General features: G+C 45.2%; 1 protein-coding gene across 1 annotated transcript in view; it reads left to right on the top strand.

The window, feature by feature from the left end:
* GRIN3A (glutamate ionotropic receptor NMDA type subunit 3A) overlaps nt 1–24,049 on the top strand; it is an 80,597-nt gene that overhangs the window by 12,816 nt on the left and 43,732 nt on the right. The window lies entirely within an intron of this gene.

Below are 24,049 nucleotides of genomic sequence, written 5' to 3' on the forward strand. Positions count from 1 at the left end.
GACCAGACAGGGGGGCAGCTCATGCCAAACTCCCACTGGCATCTATAAAATTGTCTGCTGCAGGGCTAATGAGCGTGAAACGATAAAACACAGCATCAGTGTTTGTTCCTCAGAGATTTGGGGGAGAAAAAAAAAACAACAAACACTTATTAACCACCTCTTTAAAAGTTCATGTCACGGTGTATCAGTGTAGAAACAGGGTGGATAGGCTGGTACGGTTAACAGTACTCTTGTGGCCTCTGATTAGGAATCTTGCATCAGCAGTCAACACAGGGAAGCCAAAATGATGATTAATCAGTCACCCTTGTGATCATCTTTTTATACACATGAATTATTTACATTGTACAGGGTACTTACACACTTGTTAATTAAAACCTACTTTTTTCATTCATTTATACCCCCAAGATCTCTTTAACGCATGTAATCCTTCTAACGGCATTTATTTCAAATTCATTATGCCATATTTTGTTTAATGTTATCTTTCATTGTATAAATAGAAAATCCCTCAGTGCAGAATACTTGTGGGAAAGGATTCCTTCACACTGAGGATTTCTTTTGAGAGAGAGATGAGGGATCAGTCTATTTTGAATACTGATGCCCAGAATCCCCAGGAACCCTCAAATTTTTTACAGCTACACCATTTTCTACTGCATTTCTTTTCTTTCTCTTCCATTTTCAGTGTGGCATGCTCATTTCACCCTTTCTTAATCTTGCCTATTCGTCTTTCTTCTGAGGTCCTGTCTTCCACTGTAGGATAATACAGAACCTAAATTAACAGAGCCTTAACTCCAGAAAAAGACCGCAAGGCTCTATTGTGATACAAATGATCAGCAACATAAATTGCTCATCACTCACTGTTCATCACATTCTCTGAAGAGCACCAAAAATAAGACACTTATTTATAAATAGCTCAGCCTGCTAGATTCCAGTGGAACTAGGTTTCGTGTCTTCCCACCATTTTGACAGTGCATATAAATATGTAACGTGTAGTTATGTGAAAGTTAGCTGGGCTGCGATGTCCTCCTTGGGCATTCACAAACCTTCCAGGTTTACAGCAAAAGAATAAATTGCAAATTGAGACCTGTGGTGGGATGCAGTGTACCACATGATTAGCATAAGAAAGATGCTTTGCTTGACAGAGAATGGGAGCTTGTTGCCCAGATCATACTGCTCTTGTGTTCCTCCCCAGAAGTGTACTTTAAGAGGAAAATGAAGTGAGAATTCACAGTGAATAATACATCTGATAATCACAGACACTTTTTTCTGCCTGAAAACCACCTGAAATTTCTGGAACAAGCATGAACAATATAAGCGTTAGGAATAACTGCATCCCAGAGCCTTCCAAAAAATGTATTGGAAGTGCTTCCATTTACTTCACTGGCTTTGAATAGGGACCAGCTTGAGATACAGTTTTGGTTGTTTGGCTAAGCCGTGTGATTATTTTTTTTTTTCTCTTCCAATCTGATGAACACAGGAATTGGAGATATACACGGAAGCTGGAACTTGCAAATACTGCAAGTGTTCGGTTTTGCAATTCATTTTCTATGAGCATTTATCCTAGTGTAATTTGATTACTGGAATGTTCATGAAAAGCAAATGTTGGGGAGAACAAGAACAGCTGAAGCGAATCATTTCATTCATGTGAGTATCGATGTGTTGTTTCTGATGCAATTGCCATCATTAAAAAACCGAAACTGCTATATTCAGACTTCCTGTTGTTTTGAGCGTGGTGCGGCTTTGCTTAGGATGAGGAACTAGTCCAACAGGATCTGTGGCTTGTTGCTGCAGTATTAAAACTATATTCCTAAGTTAACTTATCAACCTAAATGTTTAATTTTACCTGACTTTGCCTTATTTTCACCAGAGACTTCCCTTCACTTAGAAGTCTATAGAAAGCTGTTCACTGGCTAAGATCAAGGATAATTCAGACAATCTTTTTGTGGATCCGTATTCTGCCAGCACTATGAGAGCAAATGCATGTCTTCCGAGAGTCATACAAAATTATTACAACCTTATTAGAGAATAATAAGCAGCAAAATGGCTTGTTATTGTCAGCTAGAGGGGGAAAAATGAGTATGCAGTCTGACCGTTGAACAGGGGACTCAAATGGGAGATTCGGTCTTCTCCCACCCAGCTAAAAACTGGACGGGAAAATACACTGGGCTGAATGCTGGAATAGTTACTGGTCTACCAGTCCAGGCATGGAGAAGTCCAGCTGAATTTCTTTGCTTTGTCAGAAGTTTCCTGTGGAAGGTTAAAAGTTGTCCAAGGCTGTCAAAATCAGCAGCGGCCCATTGTCTGTCTGTAAACGAAGCGCCGAGTCTGCGCGTTTGACCGCTGCCCAACGTCGCCACAGTGTGGTCACCGTTGGAGCTCTTGTGTGGTGCTGCAGCATCCATCCTTTCCAAGAGCACTATCGATGAGAGGAAGAAACAGCCAGCGCAGAGAGTAAGTTCCTTGCTGTGCACCCAACCTTTTTTTGTGGAGGACTTTACTACGTCTGCTAACATGGCAAGGGCTTGGAGAACGACACTGCCCTCCTGGTGAGGTGACTCCTCCTGCCTTCACCGTGAGCTTGGAGGATGTTGTTCCAGCAGCCTTCACACCTCTTTGCCTGGTCCCCCACCCCCAGTTTAACAGTTCGCGTGTTTGTCCATCAATATGCTTAAGCCCGTATAAAATCTTCAGTCATTTTAAGAGTGGTCTCCCAACAAATGCTGCTTACCTTTCAGAAAAGAAAAGCAAACCTTTCACAAAAGATCCTGCTTTCTGTGAGTGTCCTCTCCCTTTTATTCTCACAGCTGGCTGGCTGTTTCATTCCAATTTATTAATAATACATCCTGGTGTTCTGTGTGGTACCTGGTAAAGGGTTTTAGGCAGGGGATTTTACAGAATATATCAGTTCCCTTGCTTAGACAGGGCAGTGCAGCCGCCGTGTCAGTGCAGAATATCACAGCAATATTACAACAAAATTCAGAGCTTACGGTTTTTCACCTTCCTTATATCCATCCCAGGTCACTGAAATGTGTAGAAGTATAATTTATCTTTTGGGAGACTGATCAAGACTTGCATTAAAGTGCTAGCATCATGTAAACAGAGGAAACTGAAACAGGGAAGAAAAAAAATATGTTCCTTTTTCTTCAGGGAATATACATTTTTTGCGATTTTTTTATTATAGGTTCTCTCTCCTGAAGCAGCACCATTTCCTGCAGACAGAAGCTTTGATCGTATGTTCTTGCCAAACTCACAGGAGCGGTGTTCTGTCATCCCTTCCTTCCAGGTTGACTGGGGGAATTAGATACTCCTCTGCAACACTTCCCCTTGTTCGGAGAGTTAAAAATCACAGCGCCAAAAATAGTTGACGTGAATTCCTCGTCCCCAGGCTTGGTTCACCAGACTCTGCACAGTCATCGTGGGTTATTTGCATGGAGATGGATAGACGCAAACATCTTGCTGAGATTAGTGAGACATGACGCTTTCGTATTTTATCACAAGCGTTTATCCATGTTAAACTCCCAGGGCGCGCTTCATTTTCGCTGGTTCTTACCCTCTCCTTTAGGAGGATACAATCACCCACTCAAGAAGCAGAAATAGTGCATGACTAACTATGTCACGGAACAAATGATTAACACTAAGTAGTTTGTGCTAGCTGTTTGCAAACAATCCACGTGCCGACAATTATGCTGAAGCAATTTTGTGAATACCTAACTCGATGTGTTTTGCATAACTCAAGACTGGCTCCCAGATCATTAAATTCATAAACTTCAGTCTTGTTTGTTAAATTCATAAATGTCATTGTTTCTTCTAGTCCATAGAACTGGTAGCGCTAGACTGGACTGTGATATTAGTCCGTAACGCTGGACTGGCGAAGGCTGTAGGAAGGATGGTGGCTCCGATGATCGAGGTGCCATTCAAAATGAGTTACAGCTGCTGTGCTTTGAGAGTTTATAAGCTGAGGAGGGCAGTCATATGCAGGCTGACCCATAAATACATCTGATGCTTTTGGATTTGCAGCTATGCAAATAAAGATGCCATTTGACCCAACTGCACCCAGTCTACCTGCAGAGAGCCTGATCTGGCTGCCCATGCGCATCAAAACGCCCACAGAGTTCATTATCAGGAGCTGAGGGTCTCTTCATCGGCTGTGATCGCTCATCAGCCGTCTGCTGATGCCACAGTTGACCTAGAGAGGGCATAGCATCCATACGCGCGTCATCCCGTGGGGTCAGGGCAGGAAGAGCTGAGCTGTGAGGAAGAAAATGTGTCGTATGTCAGTAGGAAGCTCAAGCACAGACAAGATTTTATGGATTCATTTGGTTCGGAGTGTTTGAGAGCCTTCTGACTCGCAGAAATGTGCAGCCCTACCAGCTCCTAAAGCACAAAGCTCTTAAAAAATAAATTAAATACCCAACTTACTTGGGTAATTGGTGCTTTGCAATGAGTGTAGTGGTTTTCAGCTGTCACAGTTGCACAAACCCTACAGAACTTTAAGGAGAAGATGGGTTATTTTATAAGAGGGGGATACAGAGGCAGTGGAAATGTAAAGGAATTGCAGCAGTGAAGGTAGAGCCAGTATTGTAAAGAAAACTAGATTTATAAAGGCCTTTCCCCTCATTTCCATGCTGCAAAGCATTCTTACATCAGTAACATCCAGCCTGTTAAATTGTTGCTGTTACTTTCATTACTTCCTCATAAAGGAAGCCAACCCCTATTAACCTGCCACAACAGTTTTTCCCCTTTCCCCCTCAAGTAACGTAAAGTAGCAGTACAAATAAGTTTTTGCATAAATAGGTAGGATGAAGAACTTTATTTACAATGAAGTAAATTCGGTATTTAGTTCCATCACAACAGTTTGTCCAGCTACTCCTCGCTAGTTTTTTTCTACAAGGGTAAAAATTATATCAAACTTCCCCACCACTAAAGGTTTTGCTAGTGTGTTGAGCTGGTTTTGTCCCTATGCTGTCAAATTTCCCATCAACAAGGGAAGATCTTGTATTTCTTCAATGCAGCATGAATTTCCAATTTCTTTGTCAGCTCTATGAAGTGTATGCAGCCCTCCAGCCCCAGCAGCGGTGGGACGATGGCCTCCGCTGCGAGCTTGCCCCTTGGGCAAGGGATGGCAGTAAGGCCAAAAGCTCTCTCTTTACGGTAGAGCTGCTGCACACGGGCTGTTGTCGGGGTCCATTGCCACCAGCAGTGATGTGTCCATATGGTGCTTTTATGGAATTGCAGCAGGAAATGGATCTACAGGGGAAGGCTGATGAGCTTCTTCTGATGATGTGATACCGGGATCAACCACCCTTGCCACAGGCAGAGCCGAAGGAAAAGAGAATTACGTTTTGTTTGGCCAGTGTCTTGTGATTAGTGCTAGCTTCTGGCAGGTGGTAGTGTCAGACAGCAATACGAATCTTCAGTACAGCCAGATGGTCGCATCAAGCATGGCATACTGTTTTTCCCGGTGTGCATGGTTGCATATTTGTCTTCAGTCTGTGCCCGCTATCACATACTACATACGTATGGGTGGACACACTGCTTAAAGCCTATGAAGTCAGTTCGCGCTGTTCCACTGAGTCCAAACTCAGTACAAAGTGGGATTAATAAGTATCATTCATATTTTATAGTGATTTACAAGCTCTGTGCAGTCACTTCATTGTTGGTCTAAATGTCGCTGCTAGGTGCAGAGTAAAAGAAAACCTGGTAGCAGTAATCTATGCAAATGTTTGTGCATCATAGAGAGGTGATGGTACTGTGTATTTTCTGTCAAACGTTTAGATGACAGCAGACGATTGAATCACTGCCAGGAGCTGTAAATGTTCACCTGGTGATCTTGCACATTATAAATCAAAGGATGAAACAGGCATGGGTGGTGATTTTTGATACATTCTCCCAACCCTCACCACAATACTTGCAGTAAACCACTTTCTGCTCTGTGAAGTTGCCGTGGTTTAGCCTCAGACGGCAACAAAGAACCACGTGTCGCTCGCTCGTGCCTTCCAAACACAGGAAGAATCGTAAGAAAAGGCAAGACTCTTGGGTTGAGACAAAGGCAGTTTAATAGAACAGCAAAGGGAACAGGCAAACAACAACAACAACAACAACACGGATAGGGGAATATACAAACGCGATTACGGAACCGCCGCTCCCCCTGCCGCTCGCCGCTCGCCGGCCGGACCCGGGCCGCCCCAGCCCGCTTTTAAGCAGCAACTTCCTGCCCCCTCCCCCGGCAGCTCAGGGTGGGCGTGGCTCACATGGCATGGAATACCAGGAAAAGTTAACCCTATCCCCACCGGAACCAGGACATTATCCACCCCTTATTCCATACCATCTATGCCATGCCCAGCAGGTTCCAATGAATTGCCACCACTTTCCCCTGTTATATATATATATATATACACACATATAATACCCTTAGTTTATGGGTCATCCCTCCAAAGTGTCCGTTGAGTTCTTTTAATCCACGGCTTTGGGCTCCATCTGTTAGAACAGTCTCTCAGGGCAGGTGAGATGCTGGGTGGTGCTGGTCTGTTGCATGCTGTATTTTTCGGAGCTTGTGACTGGTGCACCTGGTGTGGCTCATGCACGCAGTCTGTAGGCTGAAGATGTAGATCTTGAGGAAACTGCTGGGCGCCGGCTGCTGAGATCAGTTCTTATCCCATCACCCCTGTGCCTTACTTGTAGTACAACTGATAGCAATGAGGACATACAGTGACAGTGTTACTTAGCAATTAACAGCACACAATCTGATTCATTGGCTATTCTCGCCCAAAATCAGATCTCCATGAGGTACACATCGGACTTCCCCATCCTTCCGCATCACCCACCAAGTGCACCCAGGTCCTTGGGCAAAAGCAATCCCACGGATGGGTTTGCCTTTGCCTGAGGCAGGACTAACCCAGACTGTCTTCCCTAGCATATTCTTCATGTGCACTACGGGGACTTTATCCCCTTCTACAGTACGTGGAAGTTTTGATTGGGCAGGGCCAGCCCGATTGTTAGATCCCCTGGTGTTAACTAGCCAGGTAGCTTTTGCTAAATGCGTATCCCAGTGTTTGAAAGTCCCACCACCCATTGCTCTCAGCGTAGTTTTTAACAGTCCATTGTATCGTTCTATCTTCCCAGAGGCTGGGGCGTGATAGGGGATGTGATACACCCACTCGATACCATGCTCTTTGGCCCAGGTGTCTATGAGGCTGTTTCGGAAATGAGTCCCATTGTCCGACTCAATTCTCTCTGGGGTACCATGTCGCCACAGGACTTGCTTTTCAAGGCCCAGGATAGTGTTCCGGGCAGTGGCATGGGGCACAGGGTATGTTTCCAGCCATCCAGTGGTTGCTTCCACCATTGTGAGCACATAGCGCTTGCCTTGACGGGTTTGTGGCAGCGTGATATAATCAATCTGCCAGGCCTCCCCATATTTGTATTTCAGCCATCGCCCTCCATACCAAAGAGGCTTCAAACGCTTGGCTTGTTTGATCGCAGCGCATGTCTCACATTCATGGATGACCTGTGCAATAGTGTCCATGGTCAAGTCCACCCCTCGGTCACGAGCCCATCTATATGTCGCATCTCTCCCTTGATGGCCTGAGGAGTCATGGGCCCACCGAGCTATGAATAGTTCACCCTTATGTTGCCAGTCCAGATCCACCTGAGCCACTTCAATCCTAGCGGCCCGATCCACCTGCTGGTTGTTCTGATGTTCCTCCGTGGCCCGATTCTTTGGTACGTGGGCATCTACATGGCGTACTTTCACAACCAGATTCTCTATCCGGGCAGCAATATCTTGCCATAGGTCAGCAGCCCAGATGGGTTTGCCTCTGCGCTGCCAGTTGCCCTGCTTCCACTGCTGTAACCATCCCCACAGAGCATTTGCCACCATCCATGAGTCAGTGTAGAGATAAAGTACTGGCCATTTTTCTCGCTCAGCAATGTCCAAAGCCAGCTGAATAGCCTTCACCTCTGCAAACTGGCTCGATTCACCCTGTCCCTCACTGGCTTCTGCAACCCGTCGTGTAGGACTCCACACAGCAGCCTTCCACTTTCGATGCTTTCCCACAATACGGCAGGACCCATCAGTGAACAGGGCATATTTCTTCTCATTTTCTGGCAGTTTATTATATGGTGGGGCCTCTTCTGCACGCGTCACCTCCTCCTCTGGTGACATTCCGAAATCCTTGCCTTCTGGCCAGTCCATGATCACTTCCAGAATTCCCGGGCGACTGGGGTTTCCCATTCGAGTTCGCTGCGTGATCAGTGCAATCCACTTACTCCATGTAGCATCGGTTGCATGATGTGTGGTGGGGACCCTTTCTTTGAACATCCAACCCAGCACCGGCAGTCGAGGTGCTAAGAGGAGCTGTGCTTCTGTACCAACCACTTCCGAAGCAGCTCGAACCCCTTCATATGCTGCCAATATCTCTTTTTCTGTTGGAGTGTAGCGGGCTTCGGATCCTCTGTATCCACGACTCCAAAACCCTAGGGGTCGACCTCGAGTCTCCCCTGGTGCTTTCTGCCAGAGGCTCCAGGTAGGGCCGTTCTCCCCGGCTGCAGTGTAGAGCACATTTTTAACATCTTGTCCTGCCCGGACTGGCCCCAGGGCCACTGCATGGACTATTTCCTGTTTGATTTGTTCAAAAGCTTGTCGTTGCTCAGGACCCCATTTAAAATCATTCTTCTTCCGGGTTACTTGATACAGAGGGCTTACAATTTGACTGTAATCTGGGATATGCATTCTCCAAAAACCCACAATACCTAAGAAAGCCTGTGTTTCCTTTTTACTAGTTGGTGGAGACATAGCTGCTATTTTGTTGATCACATCCATTGGAATCTGACGGCGTCCATCTTGCCATTTTATTCCTAAAAACTGGATCTCCTGCGCAGGTCCCTTGACCTTACTTCGCTTTATAGCAAAACCAGCGTTCAGAAGGATTTGGACTATTTTACTCCCTTTCTCAAAAACTTCTTCTGCTGTGTTTCCCCATACAATGATGTCATCAATGTACTGCAGATGTTCTGGAGCTTCACCCTGTTCCAGTGCAGTCTGGATCAGTCCATGGCAAATGGTGGGGCTGTGTTTCCACCCCTGGGGCAGTCGATTCCAGGTGTATTGGATGCCCCTCCAAGTGAAAGCAAACTGTGGCCTGCACTCTGCTGCCAAAGGGATTGAGAAAAATGCATTCGCTATATCAATCGTGGCATACCACTTGGCTGCCTTGGACTCCAGTTCGTACTGGAGTTCTAGCATGTCCGGCACAGCAGCACTCAGCGGTGGCGTGACTTCATTCAGACCACGATAGTCTACAGTTAGCCTCCACTCTCCATTAGATTTTCGCACCGGCCATATGGGACTGTTAAAGGGTGAGCGAGTCTTGCTGATCACTCCTTGAACCTCTAGTTGACGAATCAGCTCATGGATGGGAATCAGAGAGTCTCGGTTAGTGCGATACTGCCGCCGATGCACCGTTGTGGTAGCAATCGGCACCTGTTGTTCTTTGACCCTCAACAACCCCACAACAGAAGAATCCTCTGAGAGACCAGGCAAGGCAGACAACTGTTTAACTTCCTCTGTCTCCAAAGCAGCTATGCCAAAGGCCCAGCGGTACCCTTTTGGGTCCTTAAAATACCCTCTCCTGAGGTAATCTATACCAAGGATGCATGGAGCCTCTGGGCCAGTCACAATGGGATGCTTTTGCCACTTATTCCCAGTTAGGCTCACTTCTGCCTCCAGTACAGTCAACTCTTGGGATCCCCCTGTCACCCCAGAAATACAAATGGGTTCTGCCCCTCTATAGCTTGATGGTATTAAAGTACACTGCGCACCCGTGTCCACTAGAGCCTTATACTCCTGTGGGTCTGATGTGCCAGGCCATCGAATCCACACCGTCCAATAAACCCGGTTATCCCTTTCCTCCACCTGGCCGGAGGCAGGGCCCCCCTAATACTGGTCATAGTATCCATTACTCACTTCTTGCATAAATGACTTGGAAGTTCCTTCAAGAGGATCAGAAGCAAGATCAAGCCTTCTGCTTTGTCTGGGGAACGGCCCACTGGAAACTGGGGCGGCACTTTTCCTGGAGGGATCCCCTTTTGTGGTTGTCCTTCCTTGCAACTCCTGTACCCGTGTCCGCAGGATCGAAGTAGGTTGTCCGTCCCACTTCCTCATGTCCTCTCCGTGGTCCCGCAGGTAGAACCACAGGGTGCCTCGTGGTGTGTACCCTCTGTACTCTCTCTCTTGAGTGGGGAAATGCCTACTTCTAATAGCTGAGATGCTGGCCCGTGCAGGTGGGGAGTAGGACATATTCTCTTCAAGTTGCTGGACCTTCCGCGACAGTTTCTCCACAGCTGAGACAAGGGGGGAAGAGAGACTTTCTTCATATCGCCGGAGCCGGCCAGCTACCTCATCCACCGTTGGTCCCTCTTCACCTTTCCATTCCATTACTGCCAGGGAGTTGGCATATGACGATGGTGCGCTCCGTACAAACTTCCGCCACATGGGCCTTGTGCATCGCACCTCATCAGGGTCTGTGGGTAAGTCTGCATTGTCCAAGTCATAATAAATCATCTCCCGCACGGCTAATTCTCTCAGGTACTGGATACCTCTTTCCATGGTAGTCCACTTGCTTGGCTGACATACAACATCCTCGCTGAAGGGGTACCTCTCCCTCACGCCTAACAGGAGTCGTTTCCAGAGGCTGAGGGCTTGGGTCTTTTTCCCGATCGCCTTGTCAATGCCGCCTTCCCTAGACAGGGACCCCAGCTGCCTGGCCTCCCTACCCTCTAATTCCAGGCTACTGGCCCCATTATCCCAGCACCGGAGCAGCCAGGTGACAATGTGCTCGCCTGAAAGTCGGCTAAAATCTTTTCGCATATCCCGCAGCTCACTCAAGGATAGGGATCGAGTAATTATCTCTGGTTCTGCCTCTTCCTCCTGCTCTCGTGATGGCCCTGGTTCATCATCATCTCTTACTAAGCGAACTGATTTCTTTGTGTACTTCTTCTTCTGTATGGGGGCAACTGATACTGGCATGGGTTGGTTCCCTGGTTCAGTGGCAGTGGTTACCACGGGGGTTGCAGTAGCCGCAGTGTCTGTCGCAAGGATTGCAGCAGCCGCAGGGGCCGCCGCAGGGGCCGCCGCAGCCGCAGGGGCCGCCGCAGGGGCCGCCGCAGGGGCTGCAGGGGCCGCAGCAGGGGCTGCAGCAGCCGCAGGGGCCGCCGCAGGGGCCGCAGCAGGGGCTGCAGCAGGGGCTGCAGCAGCCGCAGGGGCCGCCGCAGGGGCCGCAGCAGGGGCTGCAGCAGGGGCTGCAGCAGCCGCAGGGGCCGCCGCAGGGGCTGCAGCAGCCGCAGGGGCCGCCGCAGGTCTGGTTTCCATCTCTTCCCCTTGAGGGTGCTGCATAATTCTGAGCAGTGCCTGGTAGATACTGGCCAGGGCCCAGCACAGCGCGGTGAGTTGTGCCTCTCTAGAATAGCCACAGCATTTTCCCTTCAAATATTCTACCACTTTATCAGGGTCCTGTAATTGTTCAGGGGTGAAGTCCCAGACCATTGGAGGTGAGTAGTTCTCTAGGTACCTGCCCATGCTCTCCCACATGCCATGCCACCCCTGACTATCCAGCCTCGGAGCAGATCTCCGGGTGGTAGTCTTAAATAGTCGCTTAACCCTAAACAAGACCTGGAACGTATTCAGGAGACATAGCACTAGGAACACGCTAGTTTGAGTATCCCAAGGATATTCAAAATTCTCAAAAGCTGTCATACCTGACCCGAAGGAGAAAAGGGAGGCAGAAGGGCTGGGGAAATTATTAACAAATTCTGAGAGACGGTGTCCAATGTACGGACAGGACAGCAAAACCGCATAAACACCCCAAAATAGCCGTCTGAACAGTGATGTTATCATATCATAAACAGATATCGCACAGGACAGCAGAATGATAATCCTCATCCCTGTTCCAGACATGGTAAACAGCATCGCAGGGAGTACATAAGCCATATAGGAATTTATGTAACACAGCCATGAGAACAAACCAAGCAACATGATGACCAGTGACTACTTACCTAATAAAATAAATGCATACAAAAACAAACCAAAACCGTTTTTTCCACGTTCTAGTTGGATTCTGTCGTTATCTCAACCCTTCGAGCCCCACGTTGGGCGCCAAAAAGGACTGCCGTGGTTTAGCCTCAGACGGCAACAAAGAACCACGTGTCGCTCGCTCGTGCCTTCCAAACACAGGAAGAATCGTAAGAAAAGGCAAGACTCTTGGGTTGAGACAAAGGCAGTTTAATAGAACAGCAAAGGGAACAGGCAAACAACAACAACAACAACAACACGGATAGGGGAATATACAAACGCGATTACGGAACCGCCGCTCCCCCTGCCGCTCGCCGCTCGCCGGCCGGACCCGGGCCGCCCCAGCCCGCTTTTAAGCAGCAACTTCCTGCCCCCTCCCCCGGCAGCTCAGGGTGGGCGTGGCTCACATGGCATGGAATACCAGGAAAAGTTAACCCTATCCCCACCGGAACCAGGACAGAAGTGCCTGCTGCAGTAAGGTCTCGTTTCATAACTCTGTACCTGGGACTCTGTTGGAATACAACGGATAATTAGTAAGTTGCTTATCCACTTAAAACTAATGAGGAAATACAGTATGTATCCAAATGCTTGCAGACATAGGGTCCTAATGAGGCAAGTGTCCATGGCATAGGTGACACTAGTCTGGAAGGACAGACCGTGCAGCGTGAGTAGTGTGATGGTACAGATGCCCAAATTATTTAACAATAACACATAAAACAAATTGCTGTTTGTTACTTTCTAAATTCTTTTATCTATTGATGCAGCTTTGTCTAGCACAGGAATAACAGGAGATTTGAGCCCTAGATTCAGCTTCTGGCAAAATCTTGGTATATTCTCCAAGACGTGTGACTTCACCTCCTTTTTTTTTTTTTAATTTTCCTTCCCTGTGATCCCTCCCTGTGTAAAAGGGTGTGAAATATTTATCTTGCTGTAAGCCTTAAGATGGGCAGAGAGCAGTTTTGGAAAGGATGGAGCAGTCTGTCCGTGCCACGGCGGCGGTGCGTCCCCCTGCAATCCTTCGGAGCGGGTTATCCCCTTTTTACAGAGAGGGGTTTGCTCGAGAGGGCAGCACAAGATGAGGCAGGGATTTCAAACCGGATCGCTCCGTTTCTATATTCGACAGCCAGCCAGGGCCCCTTCCTCCACCTCCTCCTCCTCCTCTGCCTGTGTGCCTTGGTAACGGGCTCTGCGCAGTCACACACTTTTGTGGGTAGCTGCTATTCGCTTTATTGGAAACTCAAACGCTTCTGCCTTTGGGGGCGGGGGGGTAGGCGCCTCCTGGTTACAGGATCGTGCCTTGTTTTGAGTTTTGCATACCCAGGAGAGAAATTTGCAAACACTGGCCACAAAACTTTTAAATAGTACAGCTGTCTTTTGCACGGGTTTTTGTTTGTTTGTTTGTTTGTCTGGTTTGTAGTGATAATTTATTAATTCAGGATTGGGAAGGAAAAATGGGGAGCAGTGATTAAAACATTTACAGCGAATATAAACCACTAGGCTTTGCTGCATTTTCAAAAGTCAGATTCTTGTCTTGTGTTGAAAGATCATAAATCTGCAGCTGAGGAGCTAGCAAACATCACACCTCCCAGTTTATTTATTTTCTCCTCCTGCAGCAGCTTCTGGTTTTGAGTGACACTTATCCTTGAACTATTTCTTATGCAAACAGACTGCCTCCTGCTGAGGAAAGTAGCCTCACTGTGTGGTGCAATTAGTGAAAGGTGCCCAGCGAGGTGAGGGTGCCTATGCAGGATGAGACTCTCCTGCCCCAACTTTGGATGGGCAGCAAGTGGCATTTCGCGGCCGCTCAGAATGGCACGTCCTGGTGGCTGGTCCCCTCTGTCAGCTCCCTGCCCCACCACATGCAGTGTGTATTTGTTTTTAAAAGAGAAGTTTGATTTTTATTTTTTTTCCCCTGCTCACCCCCAGCCCTGGGAACCAGTTGCAACTCTTCTTTCTCATTTTTGGTCTTTCTAATTAAATCCTTGATGTATTAATTAAGAAACCTCAAGTGGAGATGTTTAAATGCCGATCCTAGTTTTAAGCCAAGCAAGTACACACAAGAATTCACCTTAGAGCCGTGATTTAAATGTCTAGCCTCAGAAAGATCAACTACTAACTTAATCTACCCTGGCCTCATTTAACAGAGCTGAGAGATCAGTCTTTGCAAGCTTAATTCTCAGCTTGCTTTCATACAAAAAAATCAATATAGAGCAAAATGCACCGGTAGGTAAAATTAATCCTGTGGAACATGCCCGGAGCAAGGCGCAGCAGAAGAGGATGTGATGGTGAGCTGGTGCTGGCTTTCTGAGGAACGGGACATGGGTCAGCGCTAATTTCTCCCACTGTATACTGCCACATACAGCTGTCGTTACAGCGGCTGCTCCGTGCATAACCGCGTGCAGCACAACCTGTGGGCATTTCCCTGACTGGCAGGGACCTGTAGAGATGAAAAAGCTAACTTGGTGGCCGGTCATTGTCCTTGAGGAGCAGCACCCAGTGCCCTGCAAGGAGTGCGGGGGATCCCATGGCGGCCAGGACTGTCCTGGAGGTGCTGCCTGTGCCCCATCCCGAGCATCGCTTTGCAGCACTGCCTCAGGATGAACGGGGAAGGCTTCTTTGTTGAATTGCCACCTCCTTCCCTGTTTGTCTCCAAGATCTGATGACCTAGTTTCACTCTGCTGAGCTGCCAACACCAGAGAGGGTTGCACAGCCTGTTGGTAGGCACATAGTCATTTGTAAAAATAATGAGACACGGGGGCACAGCTACTGAGAATATGGGGAATGCAAATGCTCAGGAGTTGAAGATACTTTCAACCCATGCTGGAACTGGACTGATGAGTGAAAACAGTGCTCCAGATTTTATTCCTTGCTGCAGGTATTAATGGTGAATAAAATCTAGTTGAATTAAGTGCTGCGTGGGTACATTGAGTGCGTATCAGAAAGGACAATAGCTGCTTTTGTAAAACGGTATCAAACTTCTTTTACCTACATAGCATTAACTAGTCTTCTCTATACCCTCTCTCCTTATATTCTACATTTTCTTACAGAATTAATTTATTTTTGTTCAGCCGGAATTTTGCTCATGCCCAAAAAGCTGGGTAGTACAGAAAGTGTATTCATAGCCTGTTGTGCTTGTGAAAAATTAGCATTTGATAGTGATATACTGCAACACGTCCATCTTGCTGATGGGAAGGTGGATGCTGCTGTAACAGGGCACGGATGGGAATGCCGTTGCAAGAGCCCGTTACGCCAAGGAGCCCGGCAGGGGTGACATGCCAAGGAGGATGGTGTGGAGCAATGCTTGGCAATGTGCATGGCAATTACAGCCCTGGTTGCCAAATTCCCTGTCAACTCTTGCACTGTGTTAACAGTTGTCCTCAAGAGTGAGGCATCACAGCAAACACTGCATGCAATTAACATGAGCTTTAGAAACCCATTCTGTATGCGAAGCCAAGAATTAGTTGTTAGTCTCATTAAAGTCCTAGCAGTCTAATCAAAGTAGTGTCATTGGTCCCAATGATGCTAACACTTATAGGCAAATTATCCAAGTACTAGAGCTCATTCTCAGTAATGATACAGCTCAAATTGCCATACACGCACTTCCCCTGTCTCTTTCCTCAGGTGCTGGGCTCACCCTTCAATGCAGCTCTGGGTCCTGAGGTTGGCATCCTCATCTTCAGGGAGACAGAGCAAGTGCGTGTGTGCTTTCAGGGGGTGGGGGTTGTTAGAGGCAAGTCATCTATGTCCCAAGATCTCTAAAAGGAGGAGTATGGTGGTGGTAGCAGGAGTTTCTTCCTCCTCTGGGTTGGCTTTTGGTCACTTTTGTATGTTTGTTAGCGCCGTCTGCATCTCTGCTGTATTTACTTACCCATTCCTCATGCTTTTGCAATTCCACCTTATATCCACATTCAGAGTATCTAGTACATGTTACGTATATAGATACTGGTTCTTTGTTCTCCATTTTACTCAGCTCCCAAGGTTGCAATCTCCTAGTGACCAGAAGCTGACCATTGGTGAGTTGTGATTTTTATCCCTGGCACCTCTGGTGCCATCCTGTGTTTGCAGCGTGAAGGCTTCTCCTCTCATCTTGTGGGGATCTGTGATACAACCCCATTTGGTTTTTTTTTTCAGCAGCCTTTGAACTGTGATTTCTTGATAATCCAAGTAACATTTTATTACAGCAGCCTGATCACACCTACGTCCTCGATCTAGGGTCCTTACTCACGGCCCTAAAAGACTCTAAAAGACTAATAAGTTAGTTCTTCCTGGCAGACACACACAAAGAGAGTGCTCTGGTAGCCACTTAAATAATTTGCTGTGTCAAAACAGCACCACTGGTGTATTATCAGAATTTCTTTACAACAGGGTCTTCCTGCATCACAGCTCAGACATTGGGAGTGCCAGGGCCAAAGAGGCAGATCTTGGCAAGCCTGAAGGACAGGCACCATCTGCTCCCAGGTGCTGCCACAGTTTTGGCTCTGCTGCTATCAAAACTTGAATTTCCACCTGTCCTCATGAACCAAAAACTGGGGGGAAAAAAGCCCTTCCGCTGTGCATCGCCTGAATAACACATGAGGGGAAACTCAGACTGCCTGCTGGGGAGTCGCTTTAAAACAGAGCCCTTCTGACTGATGGCCAGGATGTGAAAAGCACCAACGTTTGTGAGGTGCTTCTCAACAGAGGAGCACAGCAACACCCCTAGACAGTCTGCTGAAGGGCTTTGAGTTAGCTGAATGCTGTGTCTCCTTAAGGGAAAAATTAAATTCTGCTAAATCCTGTTTTCCAGTTATTCAAGCTTATAGTGGCATTCAGAACCCCGAAAAGATACACCTCCATGGACCAGTCACTGTATTTTGCATCCTTTACAAGTGTAGGAAGACCAGTAATGGGGTAGCTACAGCACGAACGCCAAATGAGAAATCCTGCTCACAAACACGACAGTCTAGATGAGGCCAGCCGTAAGAAAATGTGTTACTGGGAAATGGCATTAGAAAGAAAGCCTGGGGTAGAGCTAGCCACGATCTCCTTGCTCTTGCTGGCAAATGCTCACTTACTTGTGACAACCTGATTCTGCAACAGTGTTGAGCTTCTAGAAAATATTGCCACGCAGTAACAAATTGTCCATTGTGGATAATAGTCACACTTGTTATCTCCTGGTATCTTTTACCCATTTGCAAGGGCTTTGGGGACATGGATTACGATGCTGTAGCACTTCGGAGCAAGAGTCACAGACATGGACCCAGCCACTTCTTTCTCCAAGCTGAAGCGTACCACAGAGCAGAGGTGGTTCTCTGGAGTTTTGCATTGCTATTTTAATGATGGAGGAAGGCCTGTCATGGAGAATTCCTGCAGCTCCCCCAATCTATTTGTATTGGCAATCATCTGTCTTTTCTTAGCTATAATGACACATTTAGTGGAAGCAAAACCTATTTTGGGTCTTGGCATCTGTATGAAATATTTTTTGTGAAACTTTAAATGTTGGACTTTATTTTTTCCTCCTGGAGCAAAGAACACCTTGAAGTTTTTGAAGTGGTATTAGTTGTGATAATTTATAAGTGCCTATGAAGATAAATAATGGGTCTTACTTTCCAAGAATAGCTGGAAGTTCATATTTTATATTGCCTCTTCAACCTTGTAGAGAGCTGTACATATTCAGATTAGTTTGGAGTATTTGTATGTAGGCATTAGAGATGCTAAGCAACCTCAAGTCATGACTGTCTGGTCTAACAAGAGAAATTATTTTCAGGACAAACTAAGTCAAGACTTAAACTAGTCTAACTGTTGTGGTTTTGTGTGTGTAAAATCAACAGTCGGTGCCTTTTTAGGATCTGCTTGTGAGTGTTGCCTGGACAGCTGCCAGGCTTCTTTTGCTGCAGGAGTCAGGACAGCTCTGGTTAGTCTAAGCTAACTTTTGTCTCTCAGAAGCTTTTAAACCACCTGCAAAAAATAGCCTTTAGTGTGGGCACCTGTCCTGTTTCCAATTACAGTCTTGGTCAAACAGGTGTGTATGTGGAGACGGGTGCACAAGATGCAAAAAAGAGGAACTCATGAAGTCATCCTCCTCAAAGCAGGTCTGGGATTTTCTTCCCCAGAGAACTGAAAGGCATGATTATTCTCCTGTCTAAATAGCAGAAGAAACGTATGACTGGTATTTTTAATCACACTGATGATGATGATGCTTAAACGGGTGCTTAAGTGTCTTGCTGGATGAAGGCCTTAGAAGCCAAATCTTAATGGTTACCGATGTCCATGACGAGGGTGTGGGAGTTTAACTGGGACCAGGCGAGAGCCCAGGAGCAGTGCAACACCTGTGCCCAGCTCCCGGTGCTCTTCAGAGGGGAGCGGAGGGATGTGTGCCTGCCACGATCACCGCTTGTGCCGCTGCGGAAGCTGCAGAATGGTTTTTGAGAAGAAAACCTGGATGCCTCACCCACCGTGATGTCCGTCATCTTGGCTACAGCCACCCGTCACGGGCAGAGCAGGTTTCTCACTCCAGCCTGGAGGTGGAGGTGCTGGAAGGAGCACACCATCCCTCTGTCGCGACCAGGCGGACCATGCAGCGGCTGGGATGCAGTAGGGGATGTGGTGGGCAGCTCAGCAGCTGGTCGGCTAGGGCGGCAGGATGTCTCCATCCGATGTCCTTCCCGCGGTCTGCCAGCTGCCAACACAAAATCCGTCCTTGAAGCACTGCAGTTTCAGCAGTCAGGCAGATATTAAAAAAAATAAACCAACATTTCATAGCGTCTTTTTTCATGGCATGGAAGGAAGAAGCAATAGGTGTGCCTGTAGCCTTTAGGGAACTGGGTTTTAAGCCTGAATTTTGTAATTTCAACAGTGGAAGAAAGAGCTTCCCAGTTTTTGAAGCTGCGGCATCAGCTTGCGCACAGCTGCCATTTAGCTCTGTTTGTAAAGCTGTGAGTCCCCACAGTTGCACTGTAAGCCAGAAGGCTTTTTTTTTTTTTTTTTCCTTCGGTGGGGCTTTCTCTGATGTAATTATATAGCATGTTTTCTCTTTTGTGTTTATCATAAATATATATCTAAGCACTGCCTTTGCCCCCAAGAGTCAGAGGGGAATAATATTTTCTGTGTATTATTTACTTTTACACAGTTAGCAAAAGAATATTGACATATGTGCTTTTAACTCTGCTAATGAAGCTATCATAATGTCAAATAAAATGTCACCGTGACCACGCCTAATTAGCATTACAAATTTGGTTGAAGAGATAAATGGCCAGATCCTTCAGGGTGTAAGTCAGTCCAGCTCCAGGAATTTCTGCTCAAAAGATTTACAAGGGCTAAGGACGGGTCTACAGACTACTGAAAAATCTTGCATTAATGAAATGCAAATCATGTTTCAGTTGTTAAATGAACCTGCTATCTCAGGTGTCTCAGGCAATGAAACTGTAAAACTGCCCTGGTTGGGATACAAAAGGCAAATAAGTAGTTACAGTCTCTGCTGATGTACAGGAGTGAAACATATCAGACCATGTAAAGCTTAATACTCCATGAGTGGCTGGGTCCAAAGCCCACTGAAAGTCAGGGGAAAGACTGTTGGTATCTGATTTGAAGGGGATTAGTCAGAAATTAAGGATTCTAGGCCTGTTCTTTACCCAGTAGAAACTGAAGTCCGTTGATCATGGCTGGTTTATAAAAGCGGAGCTAATGACGTGCAATAAAAATATTAAGCTCTCATAGACATAGAAAATGTTTTTGATAGTGACACTATGTAAATGCAAACACATTATTAAAAATAGATCACAATTAACATTATTCACATGAGGTTTAATTCTCTGTTTGTGTAATTTGAAGCAAAACTGATGCAAGTCATGTCATCTTTAATGACAGCTTAAAGTCAAATTTAAACAAAGCAATTGAATTTCCATGTGAGCTTTAATAGACAGTTTAACTGAGATAGTCGAACTTGACTAATTTCCAAAGTGAGAAAATGAGGGAGTTTGCATAAGAACTTTAATAAGGATGGATGGGCACAGTTCAATACACTGATACTATCTCATAAATATTCTATTCCATGATAAGTACAAAGTTACACACATCTAAACTATCATTTAAGTTGTCAAAAGCCTTTGCTGTGAAATTATGCAGTCTCAGTGATTGCTACTGAATGACTGAATAAACAATTTTTGGAAGTTCCTCATTAAAAAGCAGTAATTGCTTATTTTAAAGGAAATAAAATCAATAAAAATATGTAAAAGCATTAAGAATGTTGTAATATCAAAGGCTGTATACTGAATCAGCGCCTATATGTTCAACTGCAGCCTACAAATGGCAAATGAACCTTTCAAAATAAATAAGGTATTAAACCCAAACTTCTCCAAATATCTCCACATCCTTCCCTAGAAGAATGGAATGGAATGGAATGGAATGGAATGGAATGGAATGGAGTAGAATAGAATAGTATCATTTCAGTTGGAAGGAACCTACAACGATCATCTAGTGCAACTGCCGGACCACTTCAGGGCTGACTAAAAGTTAAAGCATGTTATTAAGGGCATTGTCCAAGTGCCTGTGGAATACTGACAGGCAGGGGGATCTTCTTTTCCATATAAAACCAGTAAAGTCAGATAGCCACTCAGTAGATGAGTACCAGTAGACGAAGCCAGAGACAGTTCTTTTTGGTTGAGCTGTGAAAGAATGTGGGCCATCAAGGATCCCCTTCCCCGAGTCCCAGTACAAAGCAAACATTACATGTTGTTCCTCCCCAGTCTCCACAGGGGTGTTTGCATGGTGGGCTGAGAATTAACTGAAAGCTATGTAGAAGGGAGACGTCTAGTGACTGAATTTGATGTATATGACTGTGTAAGAAAAATTCTGAAGACAGGTTTGCAGTCCCAATATACTTAGTAAAGAAAAGAAATTGTGTTTGCTATTTTTTCAGAGCTGAATGTTTATGTTTCAAGCACATTAACAGGGAATTTAGCAACTAATAAATCACAGTGGTGCTAAGTGCTCACGTAGACGCACCTGTGGGCTTTTGAAAGTGACAGCTGAAGCACAGGTGGTTTCACACCAAGAAACACTTTTAAACGCAGGCTCAGTCTATTCCAGGTTATCCCAAATGTATCTTCAGTGAAGGAGCAGTGTCTCCATACAAGAACAGTCTGTTGGACCACATTCTGTTGCACATGAGACGGGGACCAACGCTAGAGCTCTTGAGGACTAAGCCTGTAGCTGCAGTGCTGTAGGATAACCTGCACCTGAGCATACCAAGTCAGATGGAGACTGCCTTCACCTGCACTGCTGAGTAAAATTATGTCCCATTTTCTGGTGCTGAGGAGGAGTTTCGCATTCTCTGGACTATGTGTGCTTGGTGCCGTGCTTGCTCTGGGCCCAGTGTAATGCCCAGTGACCCTAAGGTGTAATTTTTAACTTTTGTGTATCTCTGTCAGTTCAAAGTGTTTTAATACTGGAGGAACCGTGCTATAGACAAGCAGAAGCAGTCTTGTATATGTGAAACTATGCATATGCACTGGGTTTAGCATGAGGACACAGAGGTCTTCAAAGATCTAAACCTGCTGGGTATGATGGAGAGGCAGTTCTCACACAGTCTTATCCATACTGCCTACTAGGAGTGATCCCCAAAATGTGCTGGGACCCAAACTGCCAGTGCATGGTATGAGAAAGCTAATTGGCATGTGCCAAGACCAGAGTCAAACTTAGCAGCACAAATGCTCAAGTTTGTTTCCTGGAGCTGTTTTATTCAACAGAATGGACACAGCTGTTACTGCTAACTTCTGCCACTCATCAGACCATGGTTGTTTTCCTGTATCCAATAGATTATTTTTTATACCTGCACCTATACCATAGGTATAGTACTGTGTTTGGGATGTTATGCCTCTGAAGATGCTGAAGACATTTGCTCTTCCTCGTACAGGCATGGTCAGGTTCTGTGCTATCATTTATATATGCAAAGTGTTCTATGTACACTGAATAACTAATTTCTTTTCTAACATTCAAATTAACTAAGACAATAAACTTTAAAAGTTTTGCTGGTTGGAGGCAGATCATCGTGGAGAAAGTTTTCATACTTCTACTTGATCTTGGACAGAGGACACAAACATAATTCTTCCTACTCCCTTCTATTTGCAGTGAGAGACAAACTAGACTTAATTTACCTGATCCTCTCGTAACATCACGAAAAAAAGTTTGTTGTGATTCAGTTTGCAGAGACTAATTTATTCACATCAGCTCCACAAACCCAGATATTATGCACAATGCTTTTTTTTTTTTTTTTCCTGAACTAATCATGTGTTTTAATTAGCAGGCAATGTTTCCCAGCATAGAACTCACGGAGTCTGCACACCTTAGCTTCTTGGGCATTCAGTAACTTGTCCTTCATCAAAGAGTCAATCCTCTTGTGTCTTATTGGCAGTACATGATGTGCATCGATTGTGGACAGTGATCTATTTAATCAGCTTGTTCATGTGCCTGTGTAAAAAAAGGCCACAGGTACCAAAACCAAGAGATAACAATTGCTGAGAGCATCCTCAATTACAGTATTCTCTTTATCAAGCTCTGAATTTAGATGATCTGCTCTGGAAAACAGATGATGAGTAACTACAAATTAACACAGTCAAAGCTCGCTGCTTATAAATGATGTTTAGCTCTTCAGGTGTTTTTTTTTGTTGTTTTTTTTTTTCCTCATTCCACCCCTTAAATCTGTATTGGAGAGCCCAGGGTTTTATTTTAGTAAAACTAGTGCAAATTGAGCAATTACTGTATTATTCCAAAGTCAGAATGACATTTCTAAGATCCATACAAACTGGAACCTATAATGAAAAGTGAAATACTATTAAAATAAAACTGACAGCATTTTATGCCATCTTTCAACACAGTAAAGGTTTGATCCCTTTTATATATAATACATGTTAACTACTGAATATGTCAAAGAATGAAGAACAGACCTGAAGTGTTTAGTAACTTAATGAACAGAAAAATATAATTTGGCTACCTGTGTAAGATAAGATACGATTTGAGGGTGCATGAGTAGAGACAAACATCATAAAGTCATAAACAAAGATCTCACAAACCAAAAGATACACGAAACAGGCATCATAACTCACATTTTTTGAACAATCTCATGGCTGGTATCAAATGCCAATGTAAAGTCAAATAACTTTTTTAGCAAAGCTACACTGAAAACTGTCAAGTTCTCAGCTGAAACCAAAAGTTGGAACCTGTGCTAGCTGAATGCCTGATAGAAACATTTTGGGAGACTGGAGAATTTTTTCGTAGCAAAGTGACAGAAATTACATGGATTCTTTAATTTTTCTCTTCCTTATTAGATCTGAGATAAAATTTAACTTTATTTTTGGGACCAGGGAAGGGGGAGGAGTAAGAGTAAGGGAAAAGTATTTATGGATCAAATAATAAGAAAGGAAGAAATATTTACTTTATGAGAACAGATAAATTAGCCTTACATCCTTCCTCCTTTTCTGGAATAGATAAAACCAAGGGCAGTGGTGGCTGGAAATTTAATGGGTTAAGTTCTATTATATCAGCAATGACATGGAAAAAATGAGTATGGAATGGTTATTTATCAAATATTTTCCAGCTCAGAAATCACAGTTTGCATATCTTAGCCTCTTGTGCATTCAGTAACTTGTCCTTTGCCAAAGAATCCATCTTCTCATGTTTTATTTGCAGTACATGATGTGTATTGATTGTAGACTGTGATCTGTTTAGTTGGGTTACTCATGTGTCTCTGTAAAAAAATCCCCCAAGTACCGAAAAAAGAGGCAATAAAAAGAACTGAGGGCTCTTCTTTATTTTTCTTATTGTTTACCAAAGAACTTGTCAGCATCCATTGAATTTGAACATCAATACCAGGGTTGCACCTGAACAGTAAAGGCATACCTTCTCATACCTCTGTTAGGAGAGCAGGGAAATCTTTACATGAGAATGCCAAGAAATCCAAAAGGAAAGAAACACAAATCCTTGGAAATAGATTCTGTTTCCAAGTCTGTT

Source organism: Rissa tridactyla, chromosome Z (genome assembly GCF_028500815.1).
Source record: "Rissa tridactyla isolate bRisTri1 chromosome Z, bRisTri1.patW.cur.20221130, whole genome shotgun sequence".
Classification (NCBI taxonomy): domain Eukaryota; kingdom Metazoa; phylum Chordata; class Aves; order Charadriiformes; family Laridae; genus Rissa; species Rissa tridactyla.